Source organism: Heloderma suspectum, chromosome 7 (assembly GCF_057233095.1).
Source record: "Heloderma suspectum isolate Gila_16-S chromosome 7, 16-S_ref, whole genome shotgun sequence".
Classification (NCBI taxonomy): domain Eukaryota; kingdom Metazoa; phylum Chordata; class Lepidosauria; order Squamata; family Helodermatidae; genus Heloderma; species Heloderma suspectum.
The window spans coordinates 78,915,787-78,942,696 of record NC_139464.1 but is presented as its reverse complement, the minus strand read 5'-3'; the positions used below and the strand labels follow the sequence as shown (position 1 = coordinate 78,942,696).

At 40.5% G+C, this 26,910-nt stretch overlaps 1 protein-coding gene across 27 annotated transcripts in view; it reads left to right on the top strand.

Moving 5' to 3' along the window:
• NRCAM (neuronal cell adhesion molecule) overlaps window positions 1-26,910 on the top strand; it is a 218,278-nt gene that overhangs the window by 27,626 nt on the left and 163,742 nt on the right. For 5 of the 27 annotated variants that reach the window (XM_084810722.1, XM_084810732.1, XM_084810737.1 and 2 more), the window contains exons 3-4: window positions 159-292; window positions 3,147-3,254. The exons of 19 other annotated variants lie outside the window; for them this stretch is intronic. The gene's annotated coding sequence lies outside the window, so the exon portion shown is untranslated. The remainder of the gene's footprint in view (window positions 1-158; window positions 293-3,146; window positions 3,255-26,910) is intronic. 3 more of the 27 variants (XM_084810738.1, XM_084810716.1, XM_084810733.1) reach the window with 2 other exon arrangements.

Here is a 26,910-nt window from a genome sequence, read left to right as displayed (position 1 = left end):
GCAAGTGATTCAGATAAATGGCTGTGAAGGTTTGAGGCCTACAAAAGGTCAGGCTTAAAGGTCTGGAGTTTTCTGTAGGGGGGGGGGTAACCCTGAGAGGAGTAGTTTCATTTCTCCTGTTAAGTGTCAGTTTAATTACTTAAGTTTTATTTCTTCAGGTTTGAAGCAGTACTTTGGTTTTGAGGGAGGAGGATAAAAAAAGCAGAGCAACAGCAACAGCAAGAGTTGAGGAGACCAGAGCATGAAGAGAGAGCAGGAAGAAGCAGCCTAGAAAAGTTGAAGGACAGCTAGGGTAAAGGAACTTGTGATTTGCAACTTTTATTTTCTTTTACTGCCTTTTGTATCACTCAGCTCTATTGTGTAAATACCTTTAGTTGTAATTGGTTTGCTTTAAATCTACTAGTAAACTGTTGTGGTTAAACCCAGTGTCTAGGGTGTCAGTTACCACACGTCTCCAGCCTAAACGCCATGTTACTGTAACGGGAAAGGGAACAGAAGGAAGGTGGGATGCCTAAGGAGGCAAGACTTCCCTAAGGAGTTGCTCAAGACGTCCAGGTCATAAGGGGAATCTTGGCAATGGCTTTTTTGTTCTTTCAGGTTCTGTTGTTCTGTGCAGAGCTCACTTCAGAATTCTTTGGGGGAGTTCATATGCCCTTTTTCAGAGACATGGATGAACCTTCCAACACTGAGTTGGGTTCAGATTCAGTTAGGTGCAAATATGTCCCATAGAAATCAATATGAAAAATTAGTCATTGCTAACTAGGCATTACCCATTGATTTCAATGGCACCTTACAGTGCAATCTTGTATATGTTTACTTGGAAGTAAGTTGCATTGTTTCCAATGGGACTTACTCCCAGGTAAGTGGGTGTAAGATTGCAGCCTGTGTGTGAATAATTGAGTCTGGATCCAACCTATTATATTTTCATTCATGTTAAGAAGTTTCTCAACCCATTTTAAAGCACCACCCAGTGGTACAAATTAGAGAGAGAGACAGATAAGGTCAGAAGAGAAATATTTATTTATTACATTTATATCCCATTCTTCTTCTAAGGAGCTCAGAGTGGCTTACATCCCCTACCCATTTGATACTCACAACAACCATTTGAAGAGGCCCATGGTCACCCAGTAAGCTTCATGTCAATATGGAGACTTGAACAGGATTTCTCAGCCCTAGAGCAACGTTTCAAGCCCTGTACTAACCTTTCCCAACCTGGTGCCCGCCAGATGTTGTTGACAGAATAATGGGAGTTGTAGTCCAACACATTACAATCTTCTATATTTTTGTTTGTAGTATTGTATAGTAATATATTTTGTCCTTAGCCATATCTGAATCACCAATTTTTTATGTCCAGTTTTCATTCTAACAGTTTTCATGAACATATTACTTTCAGAAGGCAGAGGATTACCAGTTACACATTTAGCCTAGTGTCAAAGTCAGCTTCAAAGCTAGCCATTATAGTTGGGTAAGAAAGAACAAAGGTCTCCAGGATGTAATGTGTTTACTAAACCCATTGGCCCGTAAATACAGTGAGGTTCCCATTTAGTGAAAGCAAATCCAGAAGAAGCTTCTCCTGGTTTACTTTCAGAATTTGTAAGAAAGTCCTTTCATGGATGTGAACACTCTGTTATGGGAACATGACAAACATCATTGTTCTTGTACTCTCACTTTGAAGTATTGACCCAGTTTGAAATGGGTTCAGTCTGCCACCTTTTCCAGTGCATGGTGAATGCCTGGCCTTATTTAAGAAGATTAGTCTTTCTGGCAGTAAATCACAGAAACCTTGCAAGTGAGGTTTTCTTCCCCCATATCATGAGGGCAGATGGTGTGCTGAACTTACAAATAAAGAAATGCAATGATTAATGTTTTCTCTAGTAAAATATGCATTTTTAGTCTGACATATCTAAGTGGCAAGATTTCAAGTGGTTTGTGTAATAGTTTGAGCATGTGTCCTATCTTTTGCTATCAGTACTCCTCATGCTTTGTTTAGGGGTGTGTTTTTAATAGAATGTAATGTGATGGCTTTTAAATGCAGATTAAATCTACCCATAGACTCCAAAGGCTGGACTCAGCAGTTTTTTTATTCTATGTGAGAGAATCTAGGACAAAGATGACAACAAGCTTCTATTCATATAATTTTGCCTAGTTAATTATCAACTGTAAGGATGTACAATGTTCATACATTATATTCTTCTGTTGATTTTATATGTATTCAGTTGTGCTGGACTAGATATATTGTGGAGCAGTGCAATTATATTTTAGAACCGTTATTTTTTTAAATGTGCTATTTATGTCAGAATTGGAACACCATATGGCCATTTCTTATTTATTTATGGAAATCATTTAAATAATGCAGTAAGTATTTTTGGGGGGGGGAAACTGGTTTTTTTTTCTGGTTTTTTACCCAAGGACTATTTTTGTATCTGTTCTGAAAAACTGAACAGCTTTGGATTATGAAATATTTTCTTTTAGAATTTAAGACAACGTATTTATATATTGTACCCAGTCTTTACTCCCCCCGAAATCATTTCTAAGAACTATGTAATAAAAACACTTTTATAGAAAGACTAGAGTTGTAAAATGTCTGTAAATAATGAAGCCATGAGGAAAAATGTTTTTATAATCCTCTCTGTAAGATTGTCAGCATAGTTATTTCTTCCATTCCTTATTAAATTCTTGACCTAAAGTATATTTTACTGATATACATTTATGCTCAGTTTCCCAACATGTGAATAGAGTCACCATTGTGCATTCTTGACAGTTTGGGTTTTGTTCTGTAGAGTACTGTGTTTCTGATGCTATAGCAGTCATTTAATGTAGTTCTAATCTGTTCAGACAAGAATTACAAATTTACTGAGTTTACTTTTACAAGTTTTAAAATATAATGATAATTTTATGAGCAAACTAAGTTATACATAAAATAACTTTAGGAACAGAAAGACTGCTTTATGTTCCTAATGCAGCCCTCCCCAACCTGGTGCCTTCCAGATGTTTCGGACTACAGTGCCCAGCATTCCTGATCACTGGCCATGCTGCCTGAGGCGTATGGCAGCTGAAGTCCAAAATATCTGGAGGGCACCAGGTTCCAGAAGGCTGTCTTAAAGCAACAAAGTGATTTTAGATCTGTTGTTGTTGTTGTTGTTCAGTCGTTCAGTCGTGTCCGACTCTTCGTGACCCCATGGACCATAGCACGCCAGGCCTTCCTGTCCTGCGCACTCTCTCGGAGCGTGCTCAAGTAAAGAGTGCTAAAAAAGGTATTGCTTATTTTTCCATTTCCCCCAAAATCTCCCCCCCCCCCCCGATAACCAATTAAAAACGGTTGTTTTCCATGGCCTCAACATTTCTGGAAATTTTATATCTCTAGGCCTCAACTTTCAAAGTATAATGTATAGTTGCGGCTTTTAAAAATGGACATTGCTCTTCATAAAACATTAGATGGGGAAAGCAGCAGTGAATGCTTTGTGAATCGAAGAATGTGTGTACCATCACACTGCATCTCTTTAAAAAGTCGCTTAAATACTATTATTAATCTTAGAGCTTTTTGAAGACTTTTATCAAATAATTCATTGATCTTTTCACTGATCCTGCCATGGTGTGATAAATCTAATTTAGAGGGAAAGTTATCAAGCAAGTTTCAAGACTGAAAAACTGTATTTCATTCTCTTTCATCTAATCAGAAGAAATAAAAAGGGGATTTGTAGGGTTTGATCTAGTAGCAATTATAGGATGTGGCAATGGGAGGGGAGGATTAGCTAGTAGCCAAAACTATTGAATGCTTGAGTTGTGATGGACCATTAAAATGTAAATGTTTTGAGGAGAGGTTAAAAAGAGGAAAAGAAAATTGGATGGAGGGGTAAGGTGTGGCTGGAGAGGGAAGGGCTAAGGCTCCCCTCCTGACATGTTGCAATCTTGATAACAATCCACCACATGGCCATAACTGTTTTTAGTAAAACAACACACAATATATTAAGCATAACAGATAGTTTACCTCACAGGTAAGCCAGGAATCAGGACCTGTTGGGGAAGTCAGTAGTCAGGATTGAAGAGCAAATCAAAACTAAAGGACAAAGGAGGAAGCAGAGGCAAGAAGCAAGTTATAAGTCAGGGCTAGCTGCATCTTCAAAGAAACATGTAGCTTGGTCCTAAGAAGCTGCCACCTGAAGTTCACAGGGCAGCTTCACATAAATTCAGCAGCTCATGACACAGAAGACACACTTCCTTTTCCTTCACTTTGTTGCAATGTGTAAAACTATGAGGCATGTCAGTAGTGGCTCCATTCCTAGAAAAGGTCCTGCTTAGTCTGAAATCACAGGAGGTTCAAATTAAAACTTTTATTTGAGCAGGCTTTGGGGGTGACATTGTAGACTTCTTTCTTTCCCCCCCTTCACTTTTGGTTGTGTGTTTTGTGTGTGTGTGTGGGGGGGGTGACTGTAGTGCTTGTTAACGATGGTTGTACTTGTTAATATTGAATGCATATTGTAATATTGTCTTGTAATATTTTGATGTACGTTCTAAGCCTCTTGGAGTGTGTGATATAGGAAGCATATATATGTAAGACATTCATGAATACATACTCATTAAGTTCATTAACAATGCAAAATGTTTAATCACTTCAAAGTGGAAAACATATTTTACACATCAAATAAGCATTGATAAAGGCTCAAGAAGACAAGGAGAAATAAGGAAGAAGTTTGTCTGGTTTATTGTCTGTCTTTTTTTTATACCCAGGCAAGTCTTCAGAGGTGTTATACATGCTTTGTCTGAAGGCAAAGATGAAAAGGTCAGAGATGTGTTGTTCTTCTGGCAGGTTCTTGTCCCTCTTGGGCTGTAGTATCCTGTTCTATGAGGCTGTCTGAAAGTATGCGTAATAAAAATGTGCATGTCTTCTTTCTTAGGTTTTAACTTTAGGTGGTCTGAGGATACACCACTGAAAATCTGAGTTTATAAATTCTATACATTCCCAAAGGCTGCAGTCCTGCTTAGAGTTCTCAAGCCTTCTTAAAGAGTTCCTTAGCAGATTCCTGAGCAAAGCTGTTTGTTTAAAAAATAAACCTTTCTACTGCTTTTCTACTGTTGCTAATCTTGTAGCTTGCTTAGAGATGTGATTGAAAGCATAAGGCATCATGTCTGGGAGTAGCCCATGTTTCTTTTCCTTCCTGTGGAATTCACTGAAAGTTTAATTTTCCCAGAATGTTAGATTTTTTTTCATCCCTTCACCGTGTCGGTTGTAGGAGCTGTGGGTTTTGCCTTGACATCAGAAAAGCTAGCACTTTATCACCCAGTAATGTCACTTGTATTTTTCAGTCACAGAAAAGTAAAAATAATTGCCAGCATTGTTCATTATTGAGAGTGCTGCTGTTTTCACTTGAGGAATACTATCCCTCCTTGCCCTAACAGTTAAAACTACATACTCTTAACAGTTAAACTACATCATAAAAAGCTACTGATTTAGCATATCACATTTAGGAATATTTCATAGATAGAAAATTAAAATCCTCAGCAATGGTAACTTTTGTAACTTTTAAACATTTTTTTAAAGAATGAGAAAATCCATCACTAGTACAGACTTAAGCAGTTGTCTTTTATACGTCTGACTGATGAGTTCAACCAACTTCTATATTTATGTGTATTCTCTATGGCTTAATAAATGAGTTATGCAAACTATTTTGCTCCATCTGATCAATTATATGCATTTTAAATGAATGCTGTAGACATCTATCCATAGTAGACAATCCAATCTTTTGTATTTTTATCACTTCAGGCTTCCGGTAATATGACTCAAGGACCACAGGCACAATTCAGTGGTGTTTTGAATAACAAAAGCAGTAGTGTTTCTTTCAGTAATAGATGCCAATAGGTTATGATACAGTATTCCGATAGGAATGTAAAATGTTTAAACTAATTAGTAAAAACATCATTTATTTTAAAAAGAACTATGGGAAAATATTATTTGTTCATGCTTAACCTTTTATTCTTTGCAAACACACTGCATGTATCATAGTGTGAAGCCAGTCAGTCAGGATGTGGATGAAGTATGAGATCCTGTTCAGCTGGGTTAGGAGGAGCACTTGTTCATATGTGTACAGCTTTTTAATTTGAGTGTTAAATCCTATAAAGTTTTTTTTGTTAAAGTAAGAGCTTTCTTTGAAATTAGATTTCTGTTGATAGGAAAATGAATTTACCCTAATTTATCAAAGGGCAATGCCACTATTCTGTGCAAGTGTCTAATCCAGTTAATTTTCAATCAATTTCCAACTCTTTAGGTGAGCAGCATGAGAAGAGCTCAAAAAGGAGACAAGGGAGAAGCAACCTTTATGTAGTCACATTCATATATCTTTTGTGAAGGATATTTTTATTTGCCCACTGCCCAATTCCTAATCTAGTATCTATGCTCTTGATTTTTTTAAATATTGGGATATTACTTCGTTTGATCGTCTATTCATTTGGACGCGTCTCTGAATTATTCACTTTCCATCTCACATCTTTTAAGTCCTTTGAGGCCTTTGGATGAAAGGTGCTTGTTATAAATGCCAACATTACAGTTTAGTGCCCTTTAAAAGAAAAAAGACTCTTAGGGCTGGTTCACAAAACTATGCTTTTCAATTGCCATGTGATAACTTGGTTCTGTGACATGCTTTCTCTATACAGCTTGATGCAGATTGATCAAATGGAAGCAAGTTTATTAATTGGTTACTAGCACATTCTTGACTACCTCTCTTTGGGTTTGTTTTCATTATGCTTCTCCCTACTGTTGGGTATTGATTGATCAGAGGGGTGTGTTCACTGAACTGATTTGCTTGGTTCTTTCTGGGCTGCAAGGGTTACTGTATTTGGGGAGGTGGTCAGGTGAGGCTGGGGTGCATGTGTGTGTGAGAGAGAAACATAGCGACTAAAATAGAAGCAAATGGGGTAGAGGAAGGTATGGAGGTGAGGAGGAAGGACATCTTCATGCTGTTCCCCTTTCTGCTCCCTCTCTCAGCCAAGGTTTTCTTGGCTGCCCATCAGGTCTAACTGTGCAGTTGAAAACAAGGGCAGTAAATGGTAGAACATCTGCCATTTAGTATCTGATTCTGGATGAGTACGCTGACCTAGAATACATTACTGAGATCTGGGCAGGTAGCATTGGTGGGGGAGTCTTTCACATTTCTAACCACCTGGCAGCTGCTGGACTCAATTAGATTTTCTCCACGCTCCAGCCACCCTGCATTTGCAGCTAGGTGGCCAATTTCGGCTGTGTAGCCTCAGCGCTTCGGGGGGGGGGGGCGGTGGCTGGACAACGCATAGGAAGTGTAGTATTGGCCTTTCCGAGGTCCTTTCCCCACCCCTAGGAATGCCCCCTTTCCTCCTGCTCCATGTTGCTCTTAGGAGCACAGAACTGGGGATGATCCACGCTGCCTATGAGGAGGGGGGCAGGGAGGCGGTTTTCTGGGAACTGAGCTTGCAGCACAGGCTCAGAGGTCGGTTCCTGAAAACCAAATAATCCTATGGCCATCCAGCTGCTGCCTGGCTGCCATAGGATTGCGCCCTAAGTGGCTTTTATCATTCCTAGAGGGGTGGTTCCAGAATGTAGAGCTGTGAGACTGCTGCTTTAACCCATGGCCAATAGCCTGTGGGATGCCACAGGGATTAATCTTATCTCCCATATTATTTGACATCTACATGAAGCACAAGGTGGAGGTCATTCAAAGTGTTAGGCTGTGTCACCAATATGCAGATGAGACCAAGCCATTTGTCTTTTTCATCAGATCCTAGGAGGCAGTAGAGACGAAAGACCTGCCTAAGGAGGTGTCAGAGACCCGACTTTGGTAATGGACTTGATGGAGGCAAGCAAACTGAAACTTTATCTAGACAGAATGGAAGGACTGCTTGCTGGGAGACAAGCTCATCCAAAGTTGGGTAAACAGGCTGTTCTGGACTGGGTTCTACTTCCTTGTAAATGTCAAGTTTTCATCTTGGGAGTACTTCTGGATATCCAGGTGATCTCCAGGAGTGCTTTTTACCAGCTTAGGCTGTTGTGCCAGCTGCTCCCTATTGTTCCAACTTCATTGGTTACCAGTGTGTAGTAACTGAAGGTTCTTATCTTAAAAGTTAAAGCCATAGACAGTTTCGGGCCAGGATATCTATCTATCTATCTATCTATCTATCTATCTAGGAGTTGCTTATCAGATTTGCAGATGACATGAGGCTAGGAGGGATAGCCAACACCATAGAAGACCGGATCAAGATTCAAAAGGATCTAGACAGGCTTGAACACTAGGCAGGATCCAGTGGTTGCCTTGTGCGGCAGCCAGATCCGCCCATCCTGATGCATGTGCAGCCAGCCCTACCACTTGCAGCTACACTGTAGCACTTCCGGGGGCAATTCCTGAAACAACCAGAATCTGGAAGGGGCGCGATCTGTCCCTTCCAGAAATGAGTGTTTTTGGTCATTTTGGGGCTTGCCCATGAAAGCACTATATCACAACCACTAGCAGTAGGGGCCATGCATGCACACCGGGATGGGTGGATCTGGCCGCCCACACAAGGGCACCATAGGGTCCTGCCCATCCGGCGAATCGAACATGAGATTCTAAGATAAGGTTCAAGAAAGATAAATGTAAAGTCTTGCATTTAGGTGCAACAAATCAAAGACACAAGTATAGGATAGGGGAGACCTGACTTGGCAGCAGTACATGTCAAAAGGACCTAAGTGTCTTTTTGGATCACAAGCTGAATATGAGCCAGCTGTGTGATGGGGTGGCTAAGAAAGCTAATACAATCTTGGGCTGCATGAACAGATTCATCGTGTCCAGAGCATGGAAAGTAATAGTTCCACTCTATTCTGCATTAGTCAGGTCACATTTGGACTGCTCTCTCCAGTTCTGGGCGCCACATTTTAAGAAGCACATTGACAAGTTGTAGCGCACTCAGAGAAGAGCAACCAGGATGGTGAGGGGTCTGAAAACCAAGTCCTATGAGGAATGGTTGAAAGAGCTGGGTATGTTTAGGAGAAGAAAAGATTAAGGGGAGACATGATAACAGTGTTCAAATATCTGAAAAGCTGTCATGCAGAAGATGGAGCAAAGTTGTTTTCTGTGTTCCCAAGGGCAGGACTAGAACCATGGGTGGAAGTAGCAGGAAAGCAAATTTTGGCTTAACATTAGGAGAAATTTCCTACCAGCGTGAGCTTTTCAGCAGTGGAACAGTTTGCCACAGGAGGTGGTGGGTTCTCCTTCACTGGAGGTATTTAAGCAGAGGCTGGATTGCCATCTGTCAGGGATGTTATAGCTCCACACCAGTGCAGAGTCTGCATTGAATTGGGTTGGACTAGATGATCTCTGAGGTACCTTCCAACTCTATAATTCCATGACTATCCTGCTGAGAAGGCCTGCTGGCCCATTGAAACTTGGTCGTTTAAGAAAGCCTTTGGGTGCTGATGTCTGTTGCTGAATATTGGGTGTTGTGTTGTTGTTGTTGTTTTACCAATCCTTATTTCTCCTTTCTGTACTTTAACCCTAAGAGGGCCTCTCCACTTATTTACGACTACTTAATTTGCTCAGTAGTCTTTGGAGAAAGACTTTGTCAAAAGATGTTGAGCTGACCCATCTATTGGTGAATAGCAAAACATCTGCATGCCCAAGATATCCATGTGTGCATCAGAGCTCCCATATGCATAAGGACCTAAAGGGTTAGGGCCTAACCCTTTTATTCACCTAACCATTAAAACACTTTCTGAGAAACACCATATTTTAGCATTCACTTGGCTGAGGCTCATACTATCCTACTTTGTCTGCATGCTACTATTCTTTTTTTTTTAAGTTAAAGTTCCTACACATAGTTTTGAAGGCACTTTTCATCATTCCAGTTCAAAAATCCCCCCCCCTTCACACCCCCCAGATTTCAAGACTCTCAGCAGGTCCTTGGTAGCACAGCACACTCATTGTTGAATCGTGAATGTACTGTCAGCTCTTTTCCTGAGAATCAGTGGGGGATTGAATTTAACAGAAATCCTGCTCTCCCAAGTTCCATAGTCCAAAAATCTTGTCAGTTTTAATCACCTGCCATCCCTCAAGAACTTGTTGTTTTCTAACCTTGTAGCAAGGATAAACTTTTCAGAAGGCCCGGCAGATATTTCACTATCTTGAGAATACCTTTTATAATAGTTTTATTTTGAAAGCTTGCAGTCTGCAGAAGAAGATTTATTTTTTAGTGTGTGATCTTGTGCTCTGTTTATTAAGCAAGAAAAGAAAAAGAAGGCCTGGTGGCTTTTTGGATTTCTCACCATCTTCACAAATGATGGAAATTAATTTCATATCCTGCAGCTTCTGCAGATGGCACACTGCTATACCTTTACTGCAAAAATAATCACATGTAAATATAGACATGGGGCTTGATTACTTCTGTGTGCCATTGCACAGTAGCTGTGATTATAGCAAGCAGAAAGAAATGGGGGGGTTTTAAATAAAAAGTTGTGTGAGTGCAGATCCTTGCAAAGGTTTTTACTCTGTGGGTTGTCTAGAATAATTATACAGAATAGGATGCCAAAAAAGACCATTTTCTGCCATGAATAGAAAACAAGAAGAGGAGGAGGAGGGAGAGGAGGAGGAGGAGAAGCAACAATCCACAGTTCCTAGTATATCTGTTCTAAAGTGGTTATTTTCTGTGGATTTAAGGCTATTATGGAGGGGTTTTCCAACCAGTGGTGCAGCTAGGTAATATTAGACCCCTATGGGGCCCCTCCCCTTCATGGATCACTGCCTTGTTGTGGTGAAGGGGCTTGCGTAACTCAGTGAAGCCATAAGCTATGCTGTGCAGGGCCACCCAAAACGGACAGGTCATGGCAGAGAGTTCTGACAAAATGTGGTCCACTGGAGAAGGAAATGGCAATCCACTCCAGTATTCTTGCCAAGAAAACCCCATGGAACGTATCACAAGGCTAAAAGATATGACACCGGAAGATGAGCCCCTCAGGTCGGAAGGTGTCCAATATACTACTGGGGAAGAGCAGAGGGTATTTCCAAGTAGCACCAGAAAGAGTGAAGCGGCTGGGCCAAAGCCGAAAGGACACTCAGCTGTGGATGTGTCTGGTGGTGAAAAGAAAATCCGATGCTGTAAAGAACAATATTGTTTAGGAACCTGGAATGTAAGATCAATGAATCAAGGTAAGCTGGAGGTGGTCAAACATGAGATGGCCAGATTGAACATCGACATCTTGGGAATCAGTGAACTAAAATCGACAAGCATGGGCGAATTTAATTCAGGTGACCATCATATCTACTACTGTGGGCAAGAATCCCTTAGAAGAAATGGAGTAGCGCTCATAGTCAACAAAAGGGTGGGAAAAGCAGTACTGCGGTACAAACTTAAAAATGATAGAATGATCTCAGTACGAATCCAAGGCAAACCATTCAACATCACATTAATTCAAGTCTATGCCCCAACCACTGAGGCCAAAGAAGCTGAGCTTTATCGGTTCTATGAAGACCTACAACACCTTCTAGAACTAACACCAAAAAAAGATGTCCTCTTCATCATAGGGAATTGGAATGCTAAAGTAGGAAGTCAAGAAATCACTGGGATAACAGGCAACCATGGCCTTGGTGTACAAAATGGAGCAGGACAAAGGCTAATAGAGTTTTGCCAAGAGAACACGCTGATCATAGCAAACACTCTTTTCCAACAGCACAAGAGGCGACTCTACACATGGACATCACCAGATGGTCAATATCGAAGTCAGATTGATTATGTACTTTGCAGCCAAAGATGGAGAAGCTCTATACAGTAAGTAAAAACAAGACCTGGAGCAGACTGTGGCTCAGATCATGAGCTTCTTGTTGCAAAATTTCGGCTGAAATTGAAGAATGTAGGGAAAACCACTAAACCATTCAGGTATGACCTAAATCATATCCCTTATGAATATACAGTGGAGATGAGGAATAGATTTCAGGGATTAGACCTGATAGACAGAGTGCCTGAGGAACTATGGACGGAGGTCTGTAACATTGTTCAGGAGGCAGCAACTCAATCCATCCCAAAGAAAAAGAAATGCAAGAAAGCAAAGTGGCTGTGTGATGAGGCTTTACAAGTAGCTCACGAAAGAAGGGAAGCGAAAAGCAAGGGAGAAAGGGGAAGATATATCCAACTGAATGCAGAGTTCCAGAGAGTAGCAAGGAGAGACAAGAAGGCTTTCTTAAATGAACAATGCAAAGAAATCGAGGAAAACAACAGAATGGGAAAGCCTAGAGATCTCTTCAAGAAAATCGGAAATATCAAGGGAACGTTTTGTGCAAAGACGGGCATGATAAAGGACAAAGAAGGCAGGGACCTAACAGAAGCAGATGAGATTAAGAAGAGGTGGCAAGAATACACAGAAGAACTATACAGGAAAGATCTGACTGTCCCTGATAGCCATGATAGTGTGGTCACTGAACTTGAGCCGGACATCCTCGAGAGTGAAGTCAAGTGGGCCTTAGGAAGCATTATTAGCAACAAAGCTAGCGGAGATGATAGTATTCCAGCTGAGCTATTTAAAATCCTAAAAGATGATGCTGTTAAAGTGCTGCACTCAATATGCCAACAAATTTGGAACACTCAACAGTAGCCACAAGACTGGAAAAGGTCAGTTTACATTCCAATTCCAAAGAAGGGCAACGCCAAAGAGTGTTCAAACTACCGCACAATTGCGCTCATTTCACATGCCAGCAAGGTAATGCTCCAAATCCTACAAGCTAGGCTTCAGCAGTATGCGAACCGAGAACTACCAGAAGTACAAGCTGGGTTTCAAAGAGGCAGAGGAACTAGAGATCAAATCACCAACTTTCGCTGGATCATGGAGAAAGCAAGAGAATTCCAGAAAAACGTCTATTTCTGCTTCATTGACTATGCTAAAGCCTTTGATTGTGTGGATCACAACAAACTGTGGCAAATTCTGAAAGAGGTGAGGGTACCAGACCACCTTACCTGTCTCCTGAGAAACCTGTACGAGGGTCAAGAAGCAACAGTAAGAACCAGACATGGAACAACCGATTGGTTCAAAATTGGGAAAGGAGTACGACAAGGCTGTATATTGTCGCCCTGCTTATTGAACTTATATGCAGAGTACATCATGAGAAACGCCGGGTTGAATGAATCACAGGTCGGAATTAAGATTGCTGGGAGAATTATCAACAGCCTCAGATACGCAGACGATACCACCCTAATGGCAGAAAGCGAAGAGGATCTAAAGAGCCTCTTGTTGAGGGTGAAAAAGGAGAGTGCAAAAGCTGGTTTGAAACTCAACATTAAAAAAACGAAGATCATGGCATCTGGCCCCATCACTTCCTGGCATATGGAAGGGGAAGAAATGGAAGCAGTGACAGATTTTATTTTCTTGGGTTCCAAGATCACCGCAGATGGTGACTGTAGCCATGAAATTAAAAGACGCTTCCTCCTGGGGAGGAAAGCTATGGCAAACCTATAGAGCATAGTAAGAAGCAGAGGCATCAACTTGCCGACAAAGGTCCATCTAATCAAGTTATGGTTTTCCCAGTAGTAACATAGGGCTGTGAGAGCTGGACTATAAGGAAGGCTGAGCACCGAAGAATTGATGCTTTCGAACTGTGGTGTTGGAGAAGACTCTTACGAGTCCCCTGGACTGCAAGGAGGTCAAATCAGTCCATCCTAAAGGAAATCAACCCTGAGTGTTCATTGGAAGGAAGATACTGAAGCTGAAGCTCAAATATTTTGGCCACTTAATGCGAAGAGAAAACTCCCTGGAAAAGACCCTGATGCTGGGAAAGACTGAAGGCAAAAGGAGAAGGGGACGGCAGAGGCTGAGATGGCTTGATAGCATCACTGATGCAATGAATATGCACTTGAGCACGCTCCAGGAAAGAGCGGAGGACAGGAAGGCCTGGCGTGCTATGGTCCGTGGGGTCACGAAGAGTCAGACACGACTGAACAACAACAACAATGGGGCCCATCCTTCATTCCAGGGTGGGCTACACTCTGTGAGCATGTGGCCCCCCTGCCTTTTTAGTGGCCCCCACTGTGCCACTGAATTTGTTGATGCCAGATTTTGGCAGCAAATTCAGTGGTACAGTGGTGACAATTTTGGCAGTAGGTAAGAAAAGTGTGGCCCCTGGGGGGGGGACTGGCCCCCAGACCCCCAGAAGTTGCCCATCCCTACTTTAGACAGCCATTTTTCCTCCCGATTTGATACTTCTACCTAAAAATTAAAAAAAAATGTGTAAGATGCACTCCTTAAAAACAGAAATACGTTTCCAGCCAAGATTAGACTGTTCCAGCAAGCTCTTTGAAGACTGTAGTGTCAGACTTGTGGGGCCTGGCCTTAGACATTTTGGTGACCTTGGGAAAATAATTAAAGTAGTATATGGTTTCCCTGCTCACTGCCTGGGCCTAGTAACACGTCCTCATCTATTAAATATCAGCCTGTTCCCTTAGATTTAATGGGATCTGCTTCACCCCTCCACCCAATTACAACAATCCTTCAAGAGATTTCGTTTACAAACTTCCCTCCATGCTAGTCAGTGAATGCTAGGCTCCTAATCTTTGGTGCTGCCGTCGCCACCATCATCTCTTTTGCCTCCCTTATAGCACAACACCTACTGTTTACATGCTGCTGCATTTCAGTAGATGCATGTGCACTGAGTTGGGCCAGGAAAAGTCCTTTTGACATACTGCTGCAACATATGAGCTGTCTTCTTATGAATATTGTCTGGAAACTTACTTCTCAGGGGTATTGCTTTGTTCTTAAAAAATCCAGGGCACAAACTCATAGAGTGCACATTTCCTCCTCCTCCCCCAGCCAGCTCTTCCTGCCCATCAGCGGATCTGTTGTTTTGGCTACAGTACAGCACTTCAGGCTGCTGAGGTATCTTTTTTCCTCAGCCATCACGGAGCTGCCTGAGGTGGCCAGGCAGCTCCTGGAAGGACCTGGGGCGCCCAGAAAAACAGAAAGGTATGTAACCCCTGTGCTACCCCTTGCAAGTCTTCTGCCTACTGTTTTTTAAATGATGAATTGTTTAATGGTGAGAATTGATGCTACTAGATGATGAATGATCTCTTCAAGTACTAAGGCTACGTGTTGATTTCTAGTTATTTGGGTTAGTCTGGCCTACCTGAACAATTGCAGCGTTATTAATTACATTGGGAAATGAAATCAGTTAGTTAAAGCATGTAGATTCAGAAAGTAAGAACTGGCCAAAGGTCATTTAGTCCAATCTGTCCTTGTGGCAGGATTCTCCTGCCATTACCACCAAAAACCATCCCACACAATTCAGAGAGTACAGATTGTCTGAAGCAGAGATCAAGTCCACCACAGAAAGGTAGACTAAGAAGTGTGCTTGCCCTCTTCTGTGTTGTCAGTCCCTTCCTCCTGCCCCTTTTCTCTATTCCCAGCTTATTTCCAGGATTGGAGCAAGGAAGGGAAAAAGCAGCTAGACTAAGCAACTGCAGTGTGGTAAGGCACAGGACAGGAGGGTCGGTTCAGCATTCCTTCCCCACTTATTTTATTATTAAATTTATATCCTGCATTGTTTAGCATAAATGGTCTCAGTGCACTTAACAACAAAATACAATCAATAAAAGTAAAATGGATACAACCAATCAATGGGCAGTATCCAACAGGATGCTCTGCCCCTGCCATATTGCGCTCCTGCTGATTCCATTCTGCAAGCAAAACCCACTGCTTGCACAGTGGAGATTTTGCACTTCCAAGAGCAACCAGGAATGAGTGGAAATGCTCATTTCTGGAATGGGGTTGGTCATCAGAGCTCACATAAGGGAGTTCTGCTGACCTGTCCCAATCCAGAAATGAGTGTTTCTGCTCATTTCAAGGCTTCCTATAGGAAGCATTAAATCTCTGTTGCACAAGCAGTGGGTTCCGCTTGTGCAATTCAATCAGCTGTAGGAGCAGCTTGCACAACGGAATCAGCGGAAAGGGCTGCTTGAGCAACAGCCCCGTTGGATACTGCCCCCAAACAATCAATATATAGCAAAAAACACATGGCACAGAACAACCATTATAACACACACACACATACTGCCACCATACAATGAACAGAGAGCTGAACCTTTACAGCTGTTTCAAAGGATTAAAAGGATCTAAATGGTCAGAAAATAAAAGCACTGTTGCCTGGCACCGGAAGGATAGCATAGGTTCCAGGCGAACCCTGGGAGGACATTCAAGAGGTGGGAATCCACAATCCTCTCCCTGGCTGCTATCCATCACACTGAACTTTAGATGATGACCTCAGTGATCGAGCAGAATGGTTTAGGGGGAAGACCATCAAATAAAAACTTAGACTCTAGGCTGTGTTGGCTTTAAAGGTAAGCATCTTGAATTGAGGTTGGAAACAGATTGAGAACCAGTGCAGCTGTTTTAATAAAGATGCAATATGATCCCACGTTTAGGCCCCAGTTAGCAATCAAACAGCTGTGTCCTGAAGTTATTGCAGTTTCTTAACTCTCTTCAAGGGTAGCCCTATGTATAACATATTGCAGAGGTCCAACTTCAAGGTTACCATAGCATGGATTACCATCACTTTGTCCAGGCAAGGCCAGAGTTTGTGCACTAGCCTGGATTGTGGGCTACTAAGGCCACTTGGGGCTCCAAGATCCAAAGCTAGAGCTATGAATATTCCGAAACTGCAAATCTTATATTTTAGAGTCACTGCAACCCCATGCAAGACAGGTTGAACAGCATACTCCTGGGCGAGAAACCACCACCCCTAGGCAGACAAACAGTTAAGTCTGTGTTTTTTAAATTAAGCTTCAGTGTATTTGGCCCTCATCCAATGCACATGAGCAGTCCATTATTGCTCCCAGACACTGGTTGCAGTACTTCCCCTGCATCACCTGATTGAGATGTGATTGTGTGAATGAGAAATATAGCTGTGGTTTGTCAACATACTGATGATACCTCACTCAAAATTCCCAGATTAACTTATTCAGTGTTTTCCTGTAAAGTTGGTGAGTTTGATGGACAAGATAGAACCCTGAAGGGCACTTTCCAGAGCTCCTACTGGTATTAAAGTATGGTCTAGCCCATTTCATATGTGAGCAGGTGAGTCAGTTATGGCTTTGGCTGGTTCTGGTTTGGCCCTGAGGAGCTTCAGATGATTCAGGCAAGAAGAGCACTTGACTGTAGATAGGCTAGGATATTAGATGTTGAAAGGGTGGGGACAGAAGAAATAGGAGTGCCTTTCTTTGTGCTTCCTGGGTAAGATCCCAAGCACTCCCAGGGCTAGCCCAGAAAGTCTTGGCACTTGATGTGGAAATATAATGATCAATTAAACAATTGACTATTTGCTACCCAGAGTCCTGCAATATCTGAGGGGAAAATATGTGACTTCTTGTGAGCAGGGGCACTTGTGCTTTCTCTTCTCCAGCTCTTGCAACTTCTAAATGTTGAAAATAACTGTGTTCCGGAAGTCAGTTATTAGCCCTGTGCAGACGTTGTCAAGGGTACAGTGTACAATGATGAAGGGTGATTGGCATTATGCCTGCTGCCCTTTTACAATCACATCCTCCTCCATTCCATCTGCACAAAGGTCTATGATTATCCAACAGGATAATCTTTACCCTGCAAAAATGTGTGTACGTACAGTTTGTGCACACATAACCTATGTATACTGGGGTGTACATACTTATCCTTATTTGGACCGGACCCTGTAACATAAAAGTCTGGGTTCGCATGATCAGGGAAGGAAAATTAACCATCGTAGCTTATTCTTCTGCTCCACATGTGCCAGTCATGCTCCACATCATTACCATCATTACCCTTGCCAGGTGCAGTCTGTTGTGTTGTCCAAACCCGGCAAGTCGCACAGCAGGTGGATTTACAAACCACCCGTCAACCTGTTGCGTGTTCTAGGGTTATGGGGTGGTTTGTAACCCACCCCCACCACACACCCTCATTGGACTCGGACGACATGGCAAACTGTGCTAAGAAAGGGTAATTATGGTAATGATGCAATGTGTGACCAGCATGTGCAAGGGCAGAAAAATAAGCGACAATGGCTTATTTTCCTTCCCCGATTGTGTAAACCCGGCCATAGAGAGCGAGGAAGGGGGTAGAGCCAGTGGATATGATCCTGTCTCCACCATGTATAAACTTTAGAATGTCTGCTCAAGGTATGTATCTATTTTGTTCTTCTGTGGAATTGTCATCAGTTTCCCACAAGAATGATAATCATGTTAAAAATGGATGATCACAATTCATATATGATGTGGAGATAGGGATAAAGAATGAGGTAGGCAGCCAAAGTTACTGTTAACACCAAATTATTGAGGACAGTAAAGTCTAAACTAGATTGTAAAGAATGGTAGGAGAATTGGTTCAAGAAAGTAGAATACAAGATTCAGTGCTGTGCTGAGGCAGTGAATAGCACAGAGCTAGGAAGGGTTAGGAAAGGGACTGAAAACAAAAGAGCATGTATCAAAATTGTGTGGGAAATGATTTATCCTCTCCAAATACAAAACCAACCCAGGGTCATGCATTGAAATTGGTAGACAGCAGGTTTTAGACAAACAAAGGGGAAATGTCCCCCCTACATCACATAATGAGCCTACAGTATTCATTGCCACAGGATGCTGTCATGACCACAGGCTTAAATGCTTTTCCAGAAGGATTAGATAAATTAATGAAGGATGCTGCTTCAGCTTGTCATTGCAGCTATAGGAGAATAGAATAGGCTGCTAGGAAGTAGAATGAATAGGGCTAGATTCAAATATGTTAACCTAACTAGGTTGTGAATTTATCTGTCAGAACATTTAATCAGTCTTTTAATATTTTGTTGCTTGTTATATATAATACTTGTCAAGGCTTTTCATTTCTTTTTGTACAAAATACTGTACATACATTATAATGCTGTGACTATGAAAACAGACTGCTTCAAGATTCAGAGATGACAAAACCATGGAAACGAAGTAGAGAAATGTAATTTTGTGTTAGTCCAAAAATACCATGGCAACACTTGAATGAAATGTAAGGTTGTATTTAGTTGTTAAATATGTGTAGCTGGTTTAGGGGAGGCTTTAAGGTAAATAATTGCCTCTTGAAAACTTCTGTGTTGGGTTTCTTTGTTTAATCATGAGTATTATTTCCTATAGTTGTTAGAAATCCATTAAAGCAACTAAAGCTGCAATCCTATGCACGCTTAACCTGGGAGTAAGCCCCATTGATCCTAGTGGTACTTACTTCTGAGTAGACATGCATAAGGTGCTGTAAATAAACTAGTCAGGGGTGGCTCTAGAGGATATCAAAGTCGGGCTTTTGCCAGAGCTCCAAGACAAGCAGAGAGCTCGCTGCCCTAACAGTACTACCATTTCCACTTTTCACAGAGTATACGAGACTGATGCAGCCTTAGTTTGCATGTCCTGCCTCTTCCAGGTTAAGGGGGCCTACCCAAAGGATCGTAAATTCCTGGAGCCAGTAGTGACAGTAGGGCTGCTCCCCAAATACTAATCTTAATTTCTCCCTGGACTGACTTTGGGATTACCTGGTCTTCTTTATACAGTGGGACCAATGCCTTAGGAATTACGCTTTGTTCCATTTTTTTTTTAAAGTTCAGAGTTTATATGGAGCAATATGCAATTTGCTACAGCTTAACATTCATTGATAAATCCTGCTAAAAACCAAACCTGATATGATTATATGTACAGTAGTATCAAGATACTTTCTCTGTCATGTTTTACTAATGCACATGAGCACAAGTGTGTATTGGTAAAGCGAGTGGGCCACATGTGGCCCCCACGGCTATTGTTGAAGCGCCTAGTGTGTTCCCCTGCTGCTGCTGAATTTCCTGCAGCAGTGGCAAAGTTTGCAGATATTTTACAGGAAGCAAGGTGTACAGGGTATACACCTTTTTTGCCAGCAGAATTGCACTCCCAGAAGGTAATTCTGCTTGGAAACAAGGTGCAGGCTCCCCATGTGCCTTGTTTTCCTGCAAAAATTGCTGTTACTTTTGCAGCCACTGTGGCAGTAAATTTGGCAGCAGCAGGGGAACACTGCAGTGAAAAATTTGGTGGCAGGGTGGGTTCTGGGGAGACAATGTGGCCCTCCCAGCCTCCAAACGTTGCCCACTCCTGTAAAACACTACAGAAATCTTGATGCAATGTTATGTACAATCCAGAGGTGGCTCAAAATAACAATGATAATTTTGAAGCTGATTCACGCATCAAAGCGGATTGTTTTGATTTATCAAATTTTTGCAAAATAAATAATTTAGGTTTGCAAAAACACAATGTTGCTTTATTTGAAAGAAGACCAAAAGGTATAAAAAGCCTTCTTATGGGGAGGAGGAAATCAGAGATTAATAGTGCAAGCCTATCCATGTCTAATCAGAAGTAAGCCCCGTTGAGTTCACTAGGACTTATTCCTAAGTAAGCATTCTGAAGAATCAGCAGTACAAAGTTGGTGTGGGGACATTTCATGACACTGTTTCTCCTCAAATTACTGTGTCAGTTTCACAAACCCCTTATCACAAATATTTGATCAGTTTCACAAACCCTTGAATAATTGTTCCTTGCCAATTTAGGTACAATCACTTCGAGGTTTCTTCACTGTCCTAGGAATGTACACGTGGACATCTGTAACACCAAGGAGAAAAAGATGCAGATAAACTGGAGGAAGAGAAAGCTATGTAAAGTGCAGATATTCCAGTTGTGAAATAAGTTTAAGAAATTAAGAAATAATTAAACCAGAATTCAGGAGGAGTGAAATAGGGATAGAGTGAAACGTAGGAGCAATCAAAGAAGAGATGGGAGAAATCCTCTCATCTGTGAAATAAATCTATATAAAAAGAATGATAAAATCCTGGATGTTTTTCTTTATAAAAACCCTTTCATTTTCATTTAAAATAAAGCACACTCCCTTCCTAACAGAGGAGACGCTGTTATGTGCAAGGCTTTGTGCCAAGATTATTTTAGGGAAAATGAATTATTTTAAAGATAATTTGTATGTTTACTAGTGATTATTTTCATGATTTGCATACTTCTTCACACGTTCCTTAGTAAAATCATGGGCAATGCCTGAATTCATGCAGAATGTATTGCTTTTTTTCTTATCCAGATTTTTTTTTTAATTGCATTCAAATTCTTTGGTTCACTTTTTTACAGTTGATCTTATGGGATGTGTTTGTAATAGTTTTTCTGTTATGAAAATCCAAGTATTTGGGTAAATGTTAACCTTTCAATGCCAGGTAGATATTTCTTTCTAGCTTTAGAGATGGGAGTACTTCTAAAAACAGAATTTTGACCTCATGCCAATCTCTACTACTTCTTCAGTTTATCCATTGTGATAACAGACTGTTTGGGGTTAATCACTGAAAACAAATTTGTATGTGTAGCAAACTGGCAATTTAGCAGAGTGCAATGCCTGGATTTAGAAAATGTGGAAAGGTAAGAGATTAACTTTGCAGTGAGATGATAGCAAAACCTACAACAGTAGAAAAGACATAAAAGTACTATGTTTTGCTTGGGCAGTAATGGCTGATATAAATTAAATTATCAGATAAAACTGTACCTCCTTTCCAGCAACACTCTCAGGTTAGTTCCGCAGAGGGAAAGAACTATGCTTTCTAAGATTTTAATTGATTTTTTTGTATATGATGTGCCATATCCTCATTTAATTTAAACCATCTGAATTTAGCAGGACTGTTGTCATGCCCTGATCAATCTCTCCATTACAAAAGTCTCCTGATATCTTAGAAAGTCTTTAGTCCTAACAGGCTCTATCTAGTGGTGTCATTCTACTAGCAGAAGCTTGTACTGTTCACAGACACCCTGTTTTTGTCCTCGTACAAGTGTTGAATCCAGTACTTTGATTCCTCTTGTGCAAGCGCTTGCACAAGCCATTGCACAAGTGCTTTCACAACTCATTGCAGCTACATTTCACTAGGTGTTGCTTGCAGTAGTTCCGCTTTCACTTGCTTAACCTCTAGTGAAACATGCAACCACTGGTGGAACAATGCCATCTCTTGTACTTTTTCAGCTAGCATTACATTAGATCCAACCCAATATCTTCGTTCTCTCAAGGAGGAAAAGGACTTGCTTCCCACTCCCTGGTTCCCTCCAGGATAACTCACAGGTGCTTGGAGGAAGGTTATTGAAGCCATTGAGCATACTGAACAACATTACAAAGGCTAAGTTGTAACTGAACACAAGGAATTCTTCCTTTTGGCTCTTTCTCTTCTCTGTCTCATCCCGTCTACATAAGCTGGTGCTGGGGTGGTATAAAACCAGTGCAGATCCCTGGGCAGTGACCTCAGCAATTCTGTATTAGTGATCTGACTCTTTACCAGTTGTTTTCAGGGGCCTTGGAAGATAATATTTAAAGGGCATACCTGTTGGCTAAGTATGAAGTTGTTATGCTCACTGAAAGGGATAAGCGTGCCACTTTTATAAGGTAACCTTTTACTACGTCTCAGTGCACACAGAATGACTCTAATTATAATTACTACTGTTGCCATTAATTATTCTGAGATGTTATGCTTCTGTAATGAGGCAATAAGTTGTTTTATATCTCATGATTAATTCTGAAGTGCATATATCCCTATCAAGCTATATAGTTACTCATACTACTGTAATGATACAAATAATCTGTCAGTTTGATTAGTGAAATTTTCTCTTTTGAAAGCAAAGAAATGATGAGAAGCAAATCTAGTCTAGAGAGAGAGAAGCACAGCATCTCTCGAGGAAGCAGTAAGAGGTCCACAGTCAACACACATTACAGCTATCATGCACCAGTTATACTACTTACAAAGTTGTTAAGGTAGTAGAGACCTTAGAAGTTCAGATCAGTCTGAGGCTTGGTTAGCCAAAGGACTGCCATAGTCCATATGGACCTACCCATTTCATAAGATCCTGTTCTCAAACTCTGCTCTCTGGCCTGTTTGTTGAGTATCAGAGACACGGCTTTTTCTGTGGTAGCCTCTAGATTGTGGAATTCTCTTCCTGGGGAAATCGGATAAGCTTCCTCTCTTTGTGCCTTTTATGATTAGTTTTATTTTATATGCCAGTGTTTTAGTTGCATTGTTTTACTATTCACTTTATTGGTGCTTTATTTTGATTATTGTTTTTAGATGCTTTGTAAGTTAATTCATAAGAATTTATTTGCTAAATGCATAATATAAATCTATAAAATAAATAAGGGAGCAATCCTACCAGGATAGGCAGCTGCCTCCAAGCTTGGAGGCAACCGCCTACCCAATGCAGGGCAGGAGAAGCGCAGAGGGGATCATCCCCTCTGCGCTTCAGCTGTCCTGCATTTGCGGCTAGGCAGCCGATTTCGGCTGTCTAGCTGCAGGAAGTCAGAGCGGGGGAAGCGGCAGCCGGATGACACGTTGGATGTGTCATGCCAGCATTTCCAATTTCCCTGCCCCAGCATGACCCCAGGAATGCCCCGGTTCCCGGGAACCGGCCTATCCTATGGCTGTCTAGCCACTGACTAGCGGCCATAGGATTGTGCCCTAAGTAATTAATGCATTAATGTCATAATTAATTGCATAGTTTAGAGAACAACTTCAAAAGTTCTGTGCAGTACTCTATCTGTGTGGCTACAGGAAAATCATTTACCATAGAACATGAACACCACTACACCTGTATAGGCCATAATAATTGTCTTGATTAGTTGGTGCTAATAAAAAATACCATCTAAATCATAACTTAGATCTAAGGTTCATTTATTTTTAAAATACTGTTTCAGTCTGCAGAAAAGTAAATACCTAGAATGCGTTTCTCCACCCTGTATTATTATGAGCTTGGAATTCCTGATTGGGCACAAAGAATAAAATGGGCATTTCTTGTTCGGGTTCAGCATTAAAATAGCTGAATAATAACAACATTGCTTCATGAATTAAACTGTTATTTTCCTTCTGATTTCATAAGGCCACACAAATCCTACATATTTTTCCTTTCAGTGATTTCAAACATTTTCACAGGCTTTCTGGCTTTGTCTGCATATTGTAACTGTATTTACATGCACATAATTTTCACTACCCATGCTTCAAAATCATACTGTAAAATATATCTTACATACCCTATTGTTAGATTGAAACTGTTCTCTGAACTATATATCAGAGAGGTGAAAGAGAATAAGAGAAAGTAGTTTATGGACACATTGGGAAACAGTATAATAAATAGGCTTTTCTCTCTGTATTAAGTAAGCTCATATAATCTGGGAATAGGCTATTTGAAAAGGGAGTTTCTGATGCATGCATGCATGTGGGAAGCTTTTTTTACTTCCATCAGTCAAATGATCACAGAAGTCAGATATCACTACTTCCCTTGCTGTTTCTAACCCATTCGTATTTATATTTATCCAAGGATGCTAGAAGACTAGATAGTCATGGGATTGGAAAATACAGTATTTGAGCCTTTTACCTCTGAGTGACCAATTCAATTGGATTCAATTCAATTCAATAGGAGGCAGAAAATGTGGCTGGGGGCGGCGGAGTATAAATATACAAGTTCTGGATTTTCTCAACTTCCTACATTCCACTCAAGTCTGCTGCTTCTGTCTATATCATCAGTCTTCCCCAACCTCATGCCCTCTAGATGTGTTGGACTGCAATTCCTATTATTCCTCACTGGGAATGATGGGTACTGCAGTCAAACATATCTGGAGGGCACCAAGTTGGGGAAGGCTGGTCTATATAGATATGTCCTATTTACTAATGGTTAAGAATAGTTGAAATGAGTTGCAGAAAACGACACCAAAATAGCCTTGAGGCATCTGGGATAGAGTTGATGAGCACATCTGTATAAAACTAAATGTTTCTAATGATGATATGTACCCTGGATGGAAAAAGAGATACAAGAAATATTATGAGCCATCCTGATAACTTTGTTATAGGCGAGCCCACTGATACTGTAAATAATGTTAGATGATTAATTGTATATTTTAGTACTGAATCTGTAATGTTGACTTTTTATGTTTGAACACCACCCTAGAATGCTGTTTGGATGAATGCAGGGCAGTCTAGAAGACTGTAAAATGAATGAATGAATGAAAATAACCCAACTGAACTCTGCTATCATCCATCTGCTGTTTTCTAAGTGCTTGTTATGAACTAATTCAAGGTTTTATTGATGAGCTGGTTTCACTGAAGAAGAGAAATACAATAGAGTTATTGAACTATTTCTGAACTGCTCTGCTAAGTACTATAGAAGCAGTGATGATAGAACACTGTTCTGGAGTTTACATGGCTACTGAAATTAATGGAGAGAGCCAAATTCAGAAGCAAGAGAAGTGGGGTAGTTGAGATAAATGAAGTTCCAGCAGTGAAGCTCCTAACGTGGGCTTGTAGCAGGAAGTAAGGGGGAATTCAAAGGTACACTCAGTGATTGCCGAATTGTGTGCATATCTCCTCATACTGCCTTTTGATTTCGCCTTATTTTCTTGGTAATATCCAGGGTATTTTAGAGAACAGTCTGATATTACCAGAATAAGGATTAATTCTTCTATTGTAGTCTGGGGTTTTCTCCCTCCTTTAACCCTGTCCCCTGTCCCTTACCCTGTAGAAATGGCTCCGTTCATAGCTATGACCATATCAATTACAGATTATTATTTTAAATGAAAATGTTTTTATCCATTACTGCAATTACTTCCACTTGTCTACCTGGAAGTAGCATATATACAGTATGTTTCATGAGTGTGATTTATTTTGGAAATAAAGCTAATGAGTACCCTTTGATGTATAGTCAATAGGGAGCCATAAGCATATATGTGATATTTTTATACAGCTGTTAGCTAAATCACTAATCCAAATATAAAATCCATCATGGATAAAATCCATAAAATCATAGACATTTTACATACTCAGAGGGACTTTTGGTTCATAAACCAATGAATGGATTATGTTTGCCCATATGTTGTTTTTCTTCCTTGGCAAACATATTTATAATCTTCATTAAAGAACATGCATAATTCAATGTTATTTATTTAGAGGGTTTTTGTGGTATGTAGATACTTGTCATAAAAAAAAATCACTGTCTTCAACAAAATTTAGTACTGTCATTTTAATTAACTAAGGTGAAAAATAGCTAAGTGCAAAGCACACTGGATAAATTCTTTTTAAGGTTTTTGTTCGTTTGTTTTTACAATCTTTAGCAATGGATTTCTGCATGAATTTGCTTGCCCATTCAAACTTTTGAAATTTCAAGTTGCACATCAATAAATTCAGTATCATATTTTTTTTGTATTAAATAGGGCCCCAGATATTATTGCACACGTATATGCTGCTTGTGACTTTTCTGTCTTATAGGTTTTATTTTAAAGGCTCCATAAACATCTATTTTCACACATGCATTGTTTGACTTTCAGTAGTGGAAATGATGTTGTACGTAAGAGAATATTGCATAAATTCAGCTAGTTTAGCATAGAAAAAGTTAAAATATCACAGTAATTGATATATGCATAATATTCCTTCATGTAAGTATGACTTGGAAGCAGTTCATTGAAATGTGGTGGATTTTGGCACGGCCACCAGGTTCTTTTGATCAGCTGTTTAAAACATTTCTGCAAGAAGACTCTGGTGGGGAAATAAGGGAACCGTGGTTAAGACATTGGTCAGATCGTTTCTGTTGGTGGGTTCAATGATCTGTCAAGCTCCTACTAAAAGTGAAAATTATGGAATCAGAGTTGGGGCTCATTTTTTCTTATATATTCAAAATTATACTATATAGATTATTAAAACCAACTAGAGATATGAAGTCTGGAGGCGGGGGGATCTGAAAAAAAGATTTTTTCCAAGGACTGTTTTTTTCTGAAAAATTGCAAAAAATGATTATGAAATATTCGTAATTTTTGGTTTATGAAATATATGTTTTTAGAATTTATGACAAGGTGTTCATATATTGTTACCTAGCCTTTACTGACCACAAAATGATTTCTAAAAACTATGTAATAAACACTTTTATAGAAAGTCT